Raw genomic sequence first — 13,660 nt, 5'->3', positions numbered from 1 at the left:
GCGGTATTTAGATTTAATATTTCGCAGTTTTTGTATTTAAAATTAACTACGTTACATTCTTAAATAACACTTTCTTCTTAATAAAATCAACGGTACCAATTTTGTTGCACCAGATACGCATTTCGACAATACATGTCTCTTCAGTGATGCTCGTGGCCAACATATTTGAAATCCAAAGCTTATATAAAAGATGAAGAGCTATAATCCAAAAGGTCAAAAAAGTATAGCCAAATTTGTGAAAGGAATCAGAGCTTTGCATGAGGGAGATACATTCCTTAATTTATAATAATTTATAATATTTTGTAACAGCAAATTTTAATAGCACAAAAAAATCCGTATTTTCATGCCAGTACCGAAGTACTGGCTACTGGGCTGGTGATACCCTCGGGGACTAATAGTCCACCAGCAGAGGCATCGACCCAGTGGTAGTAATAAAATCAACGGTACCAATTTTGTTGCACAAGATGCGCATTTCGACAATACATGTCTCTTCAGTGATGCTCGTGGCCAAAATATACAATTAAGAATACTTTTTTCTTTCTATTGCATATGTGTAAAGCTTTATAAAGGCGTAGAAAGCTATTTTCAAACATAAAAATACAAATGATAATGTTGGATTTTTTTAACGGTAATTATAATTTGTACATCCAACCAATTGAATGGAACGATTCAGATAAAATGTCAAATACAATCAAGTTCATGCTTCCTAAAATTAATTGTCTAGCTGACTTCATCCCTTGAATATAAATCACCATCAACATATCTATTCAGTGGTTAATTAGGTCCTCAATACACAATGTTAATAGTATTTTCTATCAAATTAAATACCATCATGTTCTTTGACAATGTTTCAATTAGAAGTATTAAATCATTGACCAGATTGTCGTATTGTCAAAGTAGGGCCTGTGATTTGATTGTATCTTGGAAAAGTCAATATTGTCTCTAGTCTGATATTTAAAGTCGCATGTCTAAGTTTTATTGTGTTGTTGGCCGATGTCCTTAATTCACATTGAATCCACATCTTCGTACAGTCGCATTGGATGTTATACAACCAACAATCAATCATATTCTATTCATGTGCAAAAACATTCCATCTTTTTAAATGTTTCGGTTTCGTAAGATTTATCCTGTTAATGTGTATCACTTAAGTTCAGTATTCAATTAGCAAGGACAATTTACGCTATGTGTTGATATGAGTTATCATTTATATGGTCATAATAATAAATTAAGTGTTTACAAAACTTTCAATTTTTGAAATACCAAGGCTTTTCTACCTCAGGAATAGATAACCTTAGCTGTAAAAACTTTAAGGAATGTTTGGTCCTCAAGACATATGCTCTTCAAATTTGTACTATATTTGGCCTGTTTTCACCTTTTTTTATAATTTGAGAGTGATTGACGAGTCTTTTGTAGAAGAAACGCGCGTCGGGTGCAAATTCAAAATTTCAATCCTGATATCTATGACGACTTTATCTAAAACATTTAACTAACGTTTTCTAATGTTACACGAGCGTTTTTCAATTTCTATGACTGTTCTTCTTACCTTTTCTCGTATAACCATAGAGAAACTCATTGCCTATTTCTAAAATAAAACTTTTTTGTATGCCGAAAGCGGTAAAGTATACTTTTGTGCACCAAATTCATTTCGTCATGTTTTAACCCCGTCACATACTCAAATTGGTTGTCTCATACAATGAAGCTGCTATACAGTGGTTGGTATCAGACACATTTATTTTTTGTTCATAGTATTATTAATTAGGCTATCGGTTTTCTCTTTTTTTTTTTGGCAATCATTATACATCTCCTTCGTTTTGTAAGAAAATAAGTATGACGGGGTGATCGAAAACTTTAATTGAAAGTGTGTGTGCTTGTCTATATTTCTTAAGTTTAATAAAATGATTTCCGTTAGAAAAATTATAAACAATTAAAAGTGTTATCAAACTATCAAGTAACTCAATTTAGCTGTCAACCAGACAAAAATCTGTCAGATATCAATTTTATGTTTTATCTTGCAGGATAAGATTGCTTTAGACCTTAATACTTCACAAATCTTTATGTAAATCAGAAACATCTCGCTAACAGTCGCATTTGGGATTTGTGTATCAATATACAAATCAGATGTACTTTACAGCTTCATACAAAAAGCAAAAAGAAAAACAAACCAAAAAACAAAAACCCCCAAAAAACATTCAGAGTTATCACTACAAACACATTTTGGTGTATATTTAAATCTAAGTTATTCTTTTAATCGTAACTTCTCATAATGATTTCTGACGGCGAAATTTATAATCAAACCACAGACAGAAGAGACGGTCCAACTGTGTATCTGAACCGTTATTGTGGAAAACAAAAGCAACTGAGTGTTTCACTTTTAAATGTACATGAACCAAGTCCCAGGCCCCAAAATCACACACTCACTTGTATACAACAATGAAAAATAATCGAGGGAGTTTCATTAGAGACTTTTATTTTAGGCGTAAACTTCATGTAAGCATACATATTTTTCATTTGTTTTGTCAATAACATGACCATTTGATATATACAACAATGTTATTTACGCAAAACATATAATCTATAAATAATTATGATAGTCAATTGATTTGTGAGGAATCACATGGCACAATGATTATCAACTTGATTATTCTAGCAACGTTGATCTATTATTTAATAATAAGTCATGTTTACTTTAAACAACTGTTTACTTCGACCCCTGTCTATGGAAAAAAAGTTCATAGTAACCATAATTGTGCGTTGTATCGACAAACTGCTTGACGGAGTATTGGTGCGAGATAATAAAAAAGCTCAAATATGACAGATTTAAGGAATAACAAGTCTTCTGCAGACAATCTTAGCGTAACATTTACATACTGATGGGATTTCCAACACTAACATTGCCACGAAAAATATCATACCATGTCACATAACTCAGCGTTAATAATCTGACAATGTTCTTAACTTGTGTAATATTTGGTCTGTTCGATAATAGATTTAACCAGTAAATAACGCGAAAGCTTTCTAGCATGATAAGTGTAGTCAATGAAATAAGTTTTTATAATACTTAAGGTACACATGATCATTTGTTTTTATATTTTAATAATCTCTTTATTTTCTGATATTTATTTTACAAAAGAAGTATTCATATGACGATTAAAATTAAAGCGTCATACTTGACAATTCTTTTTATTTTATGGATCTTTTTTCTGCAACGACATTAAGAAGATAGTTTTTTGTATATTTTTGTTAAACTCAAAAATACATAACTTAAATATTTTGACATCACACTAAAAATTATAAGTTGGAGTGAAATAGGCTTTTGTATAAGTGATCTTGTTGGGTTAGATAATTTCAAGACTAGGTGCGTCGAAGCTTTTATACTGCTAAAATGTGTGTCTATTCGCTTTTTTGACAACATTGCTGTACTGATATAATTGACATGCGTTCACATTTTCATCAATAAAATGTGTCTGCTTACTGCAGTTTAGACTCTTTATATAAAAACTGTGACCTCATACTATTTGAGTTAAGTTTTTACGCTGTCAGTTATAATTGAAATACACGGTTACAAATAAAATAACGCAGACCTTTTAGAAATAACGGAAACCTATATTAAACCACACAAAAGTTCGTAAAATAAGAAAATACAAAACCTTCCGAAAAACGCAAACTTTGTGACTATAATTATTCGTTAATTTAAAACAAATTATGAACAATTTTGGCTTCAGATTAACACGACAATGGAGGCAGCAAAATTCAATTGATAGTCTAAGACTTTGAAAAGTGTGATTAACAGAAAGTGGCAAAGAACAGCATTTTGAATGTAGAGTATTATAATTAAAACCCTTTATCTTACATATTTCTTTCAAAAGGGGAGCTTAATTGGATATTAACAATTTCACAAAATGCTCATTCGAGTGCTTACTTTAGAAATATGATTAAGATGAATACATTGATATGATTGATTTAATTTACTCAATTTTCTTTGATATATTCTCCAGCTCAATAGTATGTTATGTGCTCCCAACTTCTTTTGACTCAGGGGCCTCGGTGGCCGAGTGGTCAAAGTAATCACAAGCCAGTTAACAATGAGGCTGTGACTTCGTACGGCTCCACGCGACTCCAATTTATAACAGCTTATTTCCAGACACTTGAATATAAAAATTAGATAACACATAGAAATAAATTAAAAATACAAGTGTGTATGGTGATGATACGCTTACGTAAAAACGAAAATAGGTAGTATGGTATAAGCTAAATTGCACAAAGGTTAACGTGGTTGAGGTTGCGCTGTTAAATATTAAGGAAAATGTGAAAAATTATGATTTCTTTTTTCAAAAGTAACCAACAGTGAAATCACACATATACTGAACTCTGAGTGATATTCAAACGTTAAGACCTTATATATCAAATGGCTTAATCAAAAGCTCAAACACATCAAACGGATGAATATAAACATTATATGAAATATATATCAACAATTTATTCCATACATCAAGGATACATAATTGGTAGTAAATGATACAAAAATAAATACTGAGTACAGTATTGACATGAAGTATTTATGTGGAAAGTAAACATTCACTATAATTTAACGAGATTCAACTCTTTCTACATTACATGTACTTTTAAGGTCCGGTATACATGTACAATGTACTTCTGAGGCTCCTGGATTTTTGAGTTATCTTGTTATATAAGGAAAGAGAGTATCTGATATTCGTAAAATACACTCACATTTCTTTTTATTTGATATGTAATAGATTTCACGATATTTAACTTGTTTCTGTCATTGTAAAGGACAACAAAACCCAATAAAGGGTCCTTTGTCCAAAACAATCTTGAGAGTCAAATGCTGCACACCCTCATAATCTAATATTACCACATCAACTGAACATTGCACTATCATTGTTTTTAAGTAAATACTGATAGTATTGTTTAATTTATATCAATTTAACTTCATTCGTGAATCCTCATTTTTTTCCCTTCTCCTTTATTCATATCATGTGTTCTAACTGTGAAGTCGAATGAATAACAACAATGATATCACAGTTCTTTTTCTTTTCTGTTTGTTTTGTTTTGCTTTGCGTGAAGTGCTTTTGTGTCATGAACTATACTCTTTTTCCCTTTTTCTTTTAACTTTTGTAATATGGAAAGTCATGTATAATACGAGTATTATATGGTGTCATTTAACATTTTTCAAACTTGAAATTACAGGAAGTTTGATGAATATGTCATTTTTACACTTACCAAACCACATACCAAAACAAAACTAGAAGGCAGAATAAAGTCAGGTATCATAGTCTATAACTATAACAAATTGTTAAAATGGTTATTTAAAACCAAAGTTAACGAAATTGTCAATTACAAGGTAAAAAGAAGTCAGAGAAACCAGTGCAGATAAGTTCACGATATTTCATTTATCGCGTGGTGCTGTGCAGCCTGTAATGTTTAATATTTTGCTGGATCTTTGTGCCATGTTATCTCTGAATTATTATTAAATAGGATTCCATTTTTTGGAAAAGATAGAAGCATACACGATACGAATATCTTGCGCAAATAGCATCTTGTAACCAACTACCATCTTTACCTCTAATGAGTTTTACAACATGATATTGTTGATTATGCTTTATGAATTAATACATGTATGAATGTAGACAAAATAAACATCCGATGTAAGAAAGAATTTCACTCCTTAACCAAATTGTATGTATAAAAAGAAGATGTGGTATGATTGCCAATGAGAAAATTATCCACAAAAGAGAGCACATGAGATCACCCCTAGTTTTTGATGGGGTTCGTGTTGTTTATTCTTTAGTTTTCTATGTTGTGTCATGTGTACTATTGCTTTTCTGTTTGTCTTTTTCATTTTTAGACATGGCATTGTCAGTTTGTTTTGGATGTACGAGTTTGACTGTCCCTTTGGTGTCTTTCGTCCCTCTTTTACAATACCATGGACACGTGTTAATTAATTTCAAGTGAAAACACAGGTAATGTATAGAACAATAGAATAAAATTTCTGCCTTGTTACTTTGAAAAGAATGGTAAAATAGTCGAATGCTGAAGCCAGTAAAATATCCTTTTTTTTTTAAGCAGAACTTGCAAATTGAAGATTATGCTATATGAATTAATACATGTATGAATGTAGAAAAAATAAACATCCGATGTTAAAAAAGAATTTTCACTCCTTAACCAAATTGTATGTATAAAAAAGAAGATGTGGTATGATTGCCAATGAGACAACTATCCACAAAAGACCAAAATGACACAAACATTAACAATTATAGGTCACCGAACATCCTTCAACAATGAGCAAAGCCCATACCGCATATTGTCAGCTATAAAAGGCCCCGATAAGACAATGTAAAACAATTCAAGCGAGAAAACTAACGGCCTTATTTATGTAAAAAAATGAACGAAAAACAAATATGTAACACATAAACAAACGACAACCACTGAATTACAGGCTCCTGACTTGGGACAGGCACATACATAAATAATGTGGCGGGGTTAAACATGTTAGCGGGATCCCAACCATCCCCGAACCTGGGACAGTGGTATAACAGTACAACATAAGAACGAACTATACACATCAGTTGAAAAAGGCTTAACTCATGAGATAGACAAAAAATAAAAGTGGACTTGGCCAGGGTACTTATACATCCCGACACAAAAAGACACAATGAACAGATCTGAGAGTACTCGCAGTTATCTGACAGCTAGTTCAAAGCCAGTAACAACTAATAAAAAAATTAATGTCTCTAAGACTATAAGCAATCAATCCGTACACATCCAACATACAATGGATTTAGTGTGAAGACGTCATAAACAGCCAGAGAAAAACATGACCTTGTGCAATGCCAAGTTACAGGTATCGACAGATTGTAGATCCATGAAAATGTATATGTATATAACATACTAGTAATATTTAGTTAGCTTTTAATCTACTGATAACAAAGTCAATATTTATACCAATAAAAACAATATTCAATGATCTTATCACAGTGTTGAATAGGTAACCTTTAAGAATAAGTTTATTTAAAGGAGCAACAAGTTTACATGGATCATTTATAAATTTCCGGGCACGGTTAACAACATTTCCGTAAAAATGAGGATGTGCTATCCCGTTTGAAATAAGTTTTCTACAGGTACAACCAAACTTCAAAACCAACTCTTTATATCTACGGAAAATTTTAGTAAAGGTTTTAAGTAATTTATGGTAACGATATCCCTAGTTAAATATGTTCTTTAGTGATAGCTAACTCATCGTAGCGCACAATGCATTATAGTTCATTTGATAGATTGCCAATTTCGCACTGGTATATTCATCTATTTTGAATTTTAGAAAATTTCTATGCAAAGGTATTCAGACATAAGAAATTAAGTAGTGACGGCCTGGTCAAGCTCATAATTTTCAGTACTCTTCATACATACAAAAATAAGCCAGTGTTCTTAACTATGAGGAAGCAATGGTAAGACTGAACTTCATTTTAATGAACCAATGATTATTATGTGACCTTCATCAATTGAACAATACTTATTATGTGATTTTCAATGTTATGAACTATCATTTATTTGTGACATTCACTGTAATGAACCAATGCTTATGATGTGACATTCACCTTAATGAACTAATGTCTGTAATGTTACCTTCACTGTAATGAGCCATGAATTATTTTGTTACATTCATTGTAATGAACCAAAACTGTTTATGTATTCTTCATCGATTGGAGCAAAACTTATTATGTCCTTCACTGTAATGAATCAACACTCCTTATGCGACCTTTACTGTAATGCACCTATACTTATTATGTGACATTTACTGTAATGAACCAATTTGAAAACTTATTATGTGACCCTTATCGATTGCAGTAATACTTATTATGTCTTTCACTGTTATGAACCAATACTTATAATGCGACCTTCACTTTAATGAAATTATACTCATTATGCGACCTTCATCTTAACGAACCTATACTCGTTATATGACCTTCACTGTAATGAATCATCAATTATTATGTGACCTTCGCTTAAATGAACCAAAACTTATAATGTGACCTTTACCTATAGAACCAATACTTATTATGTCCCTCACTGTAATACACTTATTATTACTGTGTGACCTTCACTGTAATGAACTTCTACTCATTATGTGTCCTTCCATGTAATGAACCATCATTTATTTTGTGGTCATTCGCTGTAACGTACCAATACGTATCATATGACATTCACTGACTTGAACCAATACTGCTTATGTGACCTTTATCGATTGAACCAATTCTTATTACACGACCTTCACTGTGATGAACCAATTCTAAGTACGTGACATTATAAGAATGTTAATATGAATGGCTCAATTTTGGTGTTTATCAACAAAGTTGAAAGGTTCACATTCTTTGGTAATAGTTAACACTGCATCTACAGATCTGTTTCTTGAAACAATATTAATATCAAGAAATAACCTAGAGTCTTATTAAATGAATCTTTTTATGAGTTTGCAATATAAATTCCTTCACAATTACAATTGTTTGGTCGTTGACCGGTCATTAGACAAGACTTTAATCTGACGAAAATAGACTGTCATTTACCAGATTAGTTCAGGAACGAAATGATGTATTTCTGACAACAACCATCCTTATAAAAAATATGTATTTATTGTGAAGAATTCTGTAATGAATTAAACCAATGACATAGATAAATGTTTTACAAAAGGACAAATGTGTGCTAAATAGTATTAAAAGCACGTGTTACATTTTTATTAAGTATAAAAAATTATTTTGTAAATTACCACAAAATAAATAAGGCCGTTAGTTTTCTCGTTTGAATTGTTTTACATTGTCTTATCGGGGCCTTTTATAGCTGACTACGTTATGGGTTTGCTCATTGTTGAAGGCCGAATTATGACCTATAGTTGTTAATGTCTGTATCATTTTGGTCTTTTGTGGATAGTTGTCTCATTGGCAATCATACTACATCTTCTTTTTTAAACTTTTAAACTTTTCTTTAGCAAATCACTCAAAAAGGCAGCGAAACATTATATACCGAATCCAAAAAGGGCTTCAGTGTCATCTTTCACCAGGTTCACTGAGAAATGACAGTTATCAGTTATTTGAGTATTTTATCTTAATTCACAGACAAATGTAAACAAACAAATAGTCAAAGACTTCAAGCAACAGTCTTAAATTTGAATCTATGGACTGGAAAATAGTCTGTTAGAAGATCATTGATTCAAATAGAACCAATATTTTTCTTTTTCCTTGTAACGATAGAATATACTGACGTTCAATAAGCCTTTTTAATTAATTCATGAAGCAATTGAAATATGAAGTCGACAGGGGCAATTTGATATTTTACACTCTTGCGCAACTGTTTATTGTGGCATTCTCCAGAACTGTAATTTTCTGTGCATGTCAACTTTTCTATACTAAATTTAGTCCTGGTATCTATGATGAGTTTATTTCTAAGAAACGCCAATAACGTATTATATCTAACATTGAACGCATTATGTTTAACAATGAACGCATTATTTTCAACATTGAACGCATTATGTTTTACATTGTAGAATTGTGATAAATCACGATAATAGTTCCTGTACACGAATAAGTTCAATTGATTAAGATAAGTTACTACTGTATAAACAACGTTTAATATTGCTAAGAAAATAAACTTTTAATACATTGTAGTTACCAATAGTAAGTAAATTACCAAGTAACGCAAGAAAGAAGAAGATTATTATACTCAGTTGCTTTATGTGATTATAAAGAATCAATCCAGTAAGCAAGACATGGGCTATTTTAATGTTGAGCTTATTTAATGATCTACTTGTATACAATTAATTCTGCATTCTTCATTACCACAGCAGTTGGATTTTTCCAGTTTTCAGAAGGTTGATCGGATAAATGAAACTATGAGCATCATCACCAACTTTTATAGATTACTTCCAGGAAAATTGGACAAATGAACTGTCACAAGTTATTCAGGAAAATATTATGGAAAATCTGTCGGAAATATCAATAGCTCTTTAACAGTCGCTAGATTAATGTAGTGATGAATTCATCTCAGAGAAATGATGATTTTTTTTAAGAAATTAGGCTACAAGGCTTTACATTGTCCTAAAATTTTAATTTCTAAAGTTTACATACTGTCATATTTTTTAAACATAGAAATACTCATATTATCCTCACTGTTTATTTACAAAACATTGATTTTTTGATTACTAAAGATTTTCTTATCCCAGGCATAGAATATCTTAGCCGCAGTTGCCCAAATTTTGGGAATTTTGAATCCATTATGCTCGTCAACTTCGTACGTTTGCCTTTATAAATATTTTGATATGAGTGTAACTAATGAGTCTTCAACAGTGTAGACGAGACGCGCGTTTGGCGTACTAAATTATAATCCTGGTACTTTTGATATTATTTCTATTTATATTTTTGAAAATCAAAAGTAAATCAAACGACCCTGCATTTAAACTTGTTTGTGTTTTTTTTTGGAGGAAAACATCTCTCGATTCCAACACTGAATGCACTAACGTCTATATAACTATGATTTGTATTCGTTTGAAGCAAAATTCTGTTCATAGGATACGTTTGTTTTTCAGCAGTTGTTGAATGTTTCAGATCTCCAAAATACTCATCAGTGACGCTCTTTCAGGTGAAAATCATTATTCTTTCGAAAAATTTTAAGTTTGACCATATATCAATGAGAACTAATAATGTCAACAAAGAAGTGCTGACTTCTAAGCTTATGATACCCTCGGAGAGAGAAAACCGCCAATATCAGTGACATCGACCCGTTGTTGATAATAACACCAGTATATATACCAGACTTGAAATTATGTATGCCAGATGTTGGTAATGTCAACAAGAAAAACGAAGAAAATAAAAATACCGAACGTCTAGGAAAATACAAAACGGAAAGTCCATAATCAAATGGCAAAATGACTGTTATATTTCTGACTTGGTATAAGCATGGCCTTATGTAGAAAATGGTGGATAAGACCTGGTTTTATAGCTATAACTCGCAATTGTATACCAGTGATATAAAGAAATTTCATCATATTAACAACGATGTGTGAAAAAACAGACAAAATAGGTTAAATGTCAAAAATAGAGCAACAGCAGTCAACATGGTGAAATAATCTTATTTCTAAGATAGACAAATATGTAACAAAAATAACAAAACTGCATACAGTATAGCTGAACGACAGTAGCAATACGAAAGACAGCAATATAAAATACCTATAATGTATTCTTCAAGACCAACGTGTAATATTGGCGAAGTTCATACGGAATATTTATCAACTAGGTCTTGGTTTCTTGTGATGCAAAAGACTCACCAGTGACGCTTGAAGCAAACACAAAAAAGTGAAATAATGTACAAAGTTGAGCGTCTAGAACACAAAATTCAAGAAGGTTTTGTTATATAAATCTATGGTAATATATGATCCAACAAAACTTACTCAAAAAGTCACCAAAAATATCAGAGAGTTCCAATCTTAGTTTTTGTTTCATATTCAAATATAGTAGACAAATCACTGATAAGCTACATTTCGATGACACAATGACCGAAATCATTCTTAATAGTAAACGTTTCTAAATTGATCCTCGTTACGACCAGGAACACATGGCATCAAAATCAGCCGACGTCTTAAAAGTGGTGCAGGTAGCTGCATGTATAATTAAATGCAAAAAAAGATAGTGAAAATATATCGGATCAATCTTGTGTAAACGATTTGTAAAAACAAACATTTATTGACTGAGACTTTATCAAACTATAAGAAATAAATCATGGCCGATGATGACACATTGATCAATGAAACACTTGAGCAAAAAATATTAATTTGTTAACGGTACTTAAAAACAATTGACTTGGTGATTATTGCACGACTGAATAAAAATGGCAGTCCGAGAAATGTGTTTGGAAATTACTTCAATACAATATAAATTTCTCTGCTTCATAGGATATTACAGTGATATTACAATGATTAGTTTCTGCGGAAAGTGATAATATATTGTACTTAATCGTAGCTTGAGAGGGGTGATTTAAGGATTGTTTCATTATACTAGTAGTTACTTTTCTAAAGCTGAATATTTTATATTCAAAACTTTGTCGTTTTAAACACCATACCCTACATGTAATAAAATGAAGAAAGAAAATTTCGACGAAAAAGATAACTTCTGCTTCCCGATAGTGAACTTTTCATTTCTTTGTAGTTACATTCCAGTAGCGCCCAATTGAAACGGCTTGAATTTCTGCCATGATTTCTTGATAAAGGGTCGAACCTCACAAGGAAGCATTGAACCAAGAAATTTAAGTGGTAATGTTGAAATCCTCCCTTCGTAAATGTTACGTACGTCATCCTACGAGTTGGTTGAACGTTATACATGTGTAGAAAACAGTTATATGGGAACTATTGTGTCACTAAGACTTAAATAAGTAAATGCGCTCACACAAAAAATATTTGTGTCAGCATCTGACAGACGAGTTTGCCAATACACAAAAGTAGATTAAAAGACAGACATTGCATTATTATACACATTGAGATATATATTTTTTAAATAATTTTAAAACCAAAATGTCGGGTATCTAGGGTGAATTCTGTCAACTGTTTATTTTTTAATTGTTGGTATATAGCGTAAATTAACAAAAATACCGAATTCAAAACGGAAAGTCCCAAATCAAATGGTATAATCAAAAGCGCAAACACATCAAATTAATGGAAAACTATTATATTCCTTACTTTGTACAGGCATTTTCTTGTGTAGAAAATTGTGGATAAAACCTTGTTTAATAGGTAGCTTATTCAATGCATCGAGAAAATCCCGCACCCGGAGACGTGTTGCAGTTGGTCCCTAAATGCAATGTATACTATTTCAGTGAAAGTATCCTTCCTACCAAACTCCGAATTATTTTATACTATTTTCTTTCAACTATGTAAATGTCGTCTTATTTTGGTACATTTGACAGACAATTCCACAATAATTTTAATAGTTTCATTCTCATCACAAAAAATCATGCTTCATTGGTCACATTAAAACAAGAGGGAACTATTTCATTGATTTAATAGCATAATCGTTCCTTGATAGTGTTAAGTTTTGTGATTTTATAGTAAAATGAAATTCGTCCTTTACTGAATACGCATGACGACTCTTATACCGTTTTGTAGTCACCAAATAGTCAAGAGAACATTAGCCAAAGACTACGATTTTTAATGCGTTTGTGTCAATGCATGTTTAGTTTTCAGTATAGTGTAGGGGTTTGTTGTTGTTTATCGTTTCATTTTTTTCGGGTTGGTCTGTGTATTATCTGTTTCAATAAACTTTTATTTCCCATCTAAACCTTTTTTCTCTTTTTTATGTAGAATACTCATATTGATTGATTTCGATTTCAATTTGGGATATATATTGAGCTTAAAAGATGTGAAGACAGAACATCGAGTATCTAGGGATACATGTTATCAATTTGTTCTCTTTCTATTTCGTGGTACATGTAGTTTACTTCATTTTTAGTAACGAAAAGTTTTGTAATTGGACATATTAATTTAGATCAATATTTTAAAGTGAAAATGTACAAACATATGTAAAAAATTGAAAACAATACGTTTAATAATTTCTTTCGTCCGAAGTGTAAGTTTATTCATATTCCTCATTTTGTAGTACATTATAGA

The sequence above is a fragment of the Mytilus trossulus genome, chromosome 2 (assembly GCF_036588685.1).
Source record: "Mytilus trossulus isolate FHL-02 chromosome 2, PNRI_Mtr1.1.1.hap1, whole genome shotgun sequence".
NCBI lineage: Eukaryota > Metazoa > Mollusca > Bivalvia > Mytilida > Mytilidae > Mytilus > Mytilus trossulus.
The sequence above is the reverse complement of the archived record's forward strand: the minus strand, read 5'-3'. Positions refer to the sequence as shown.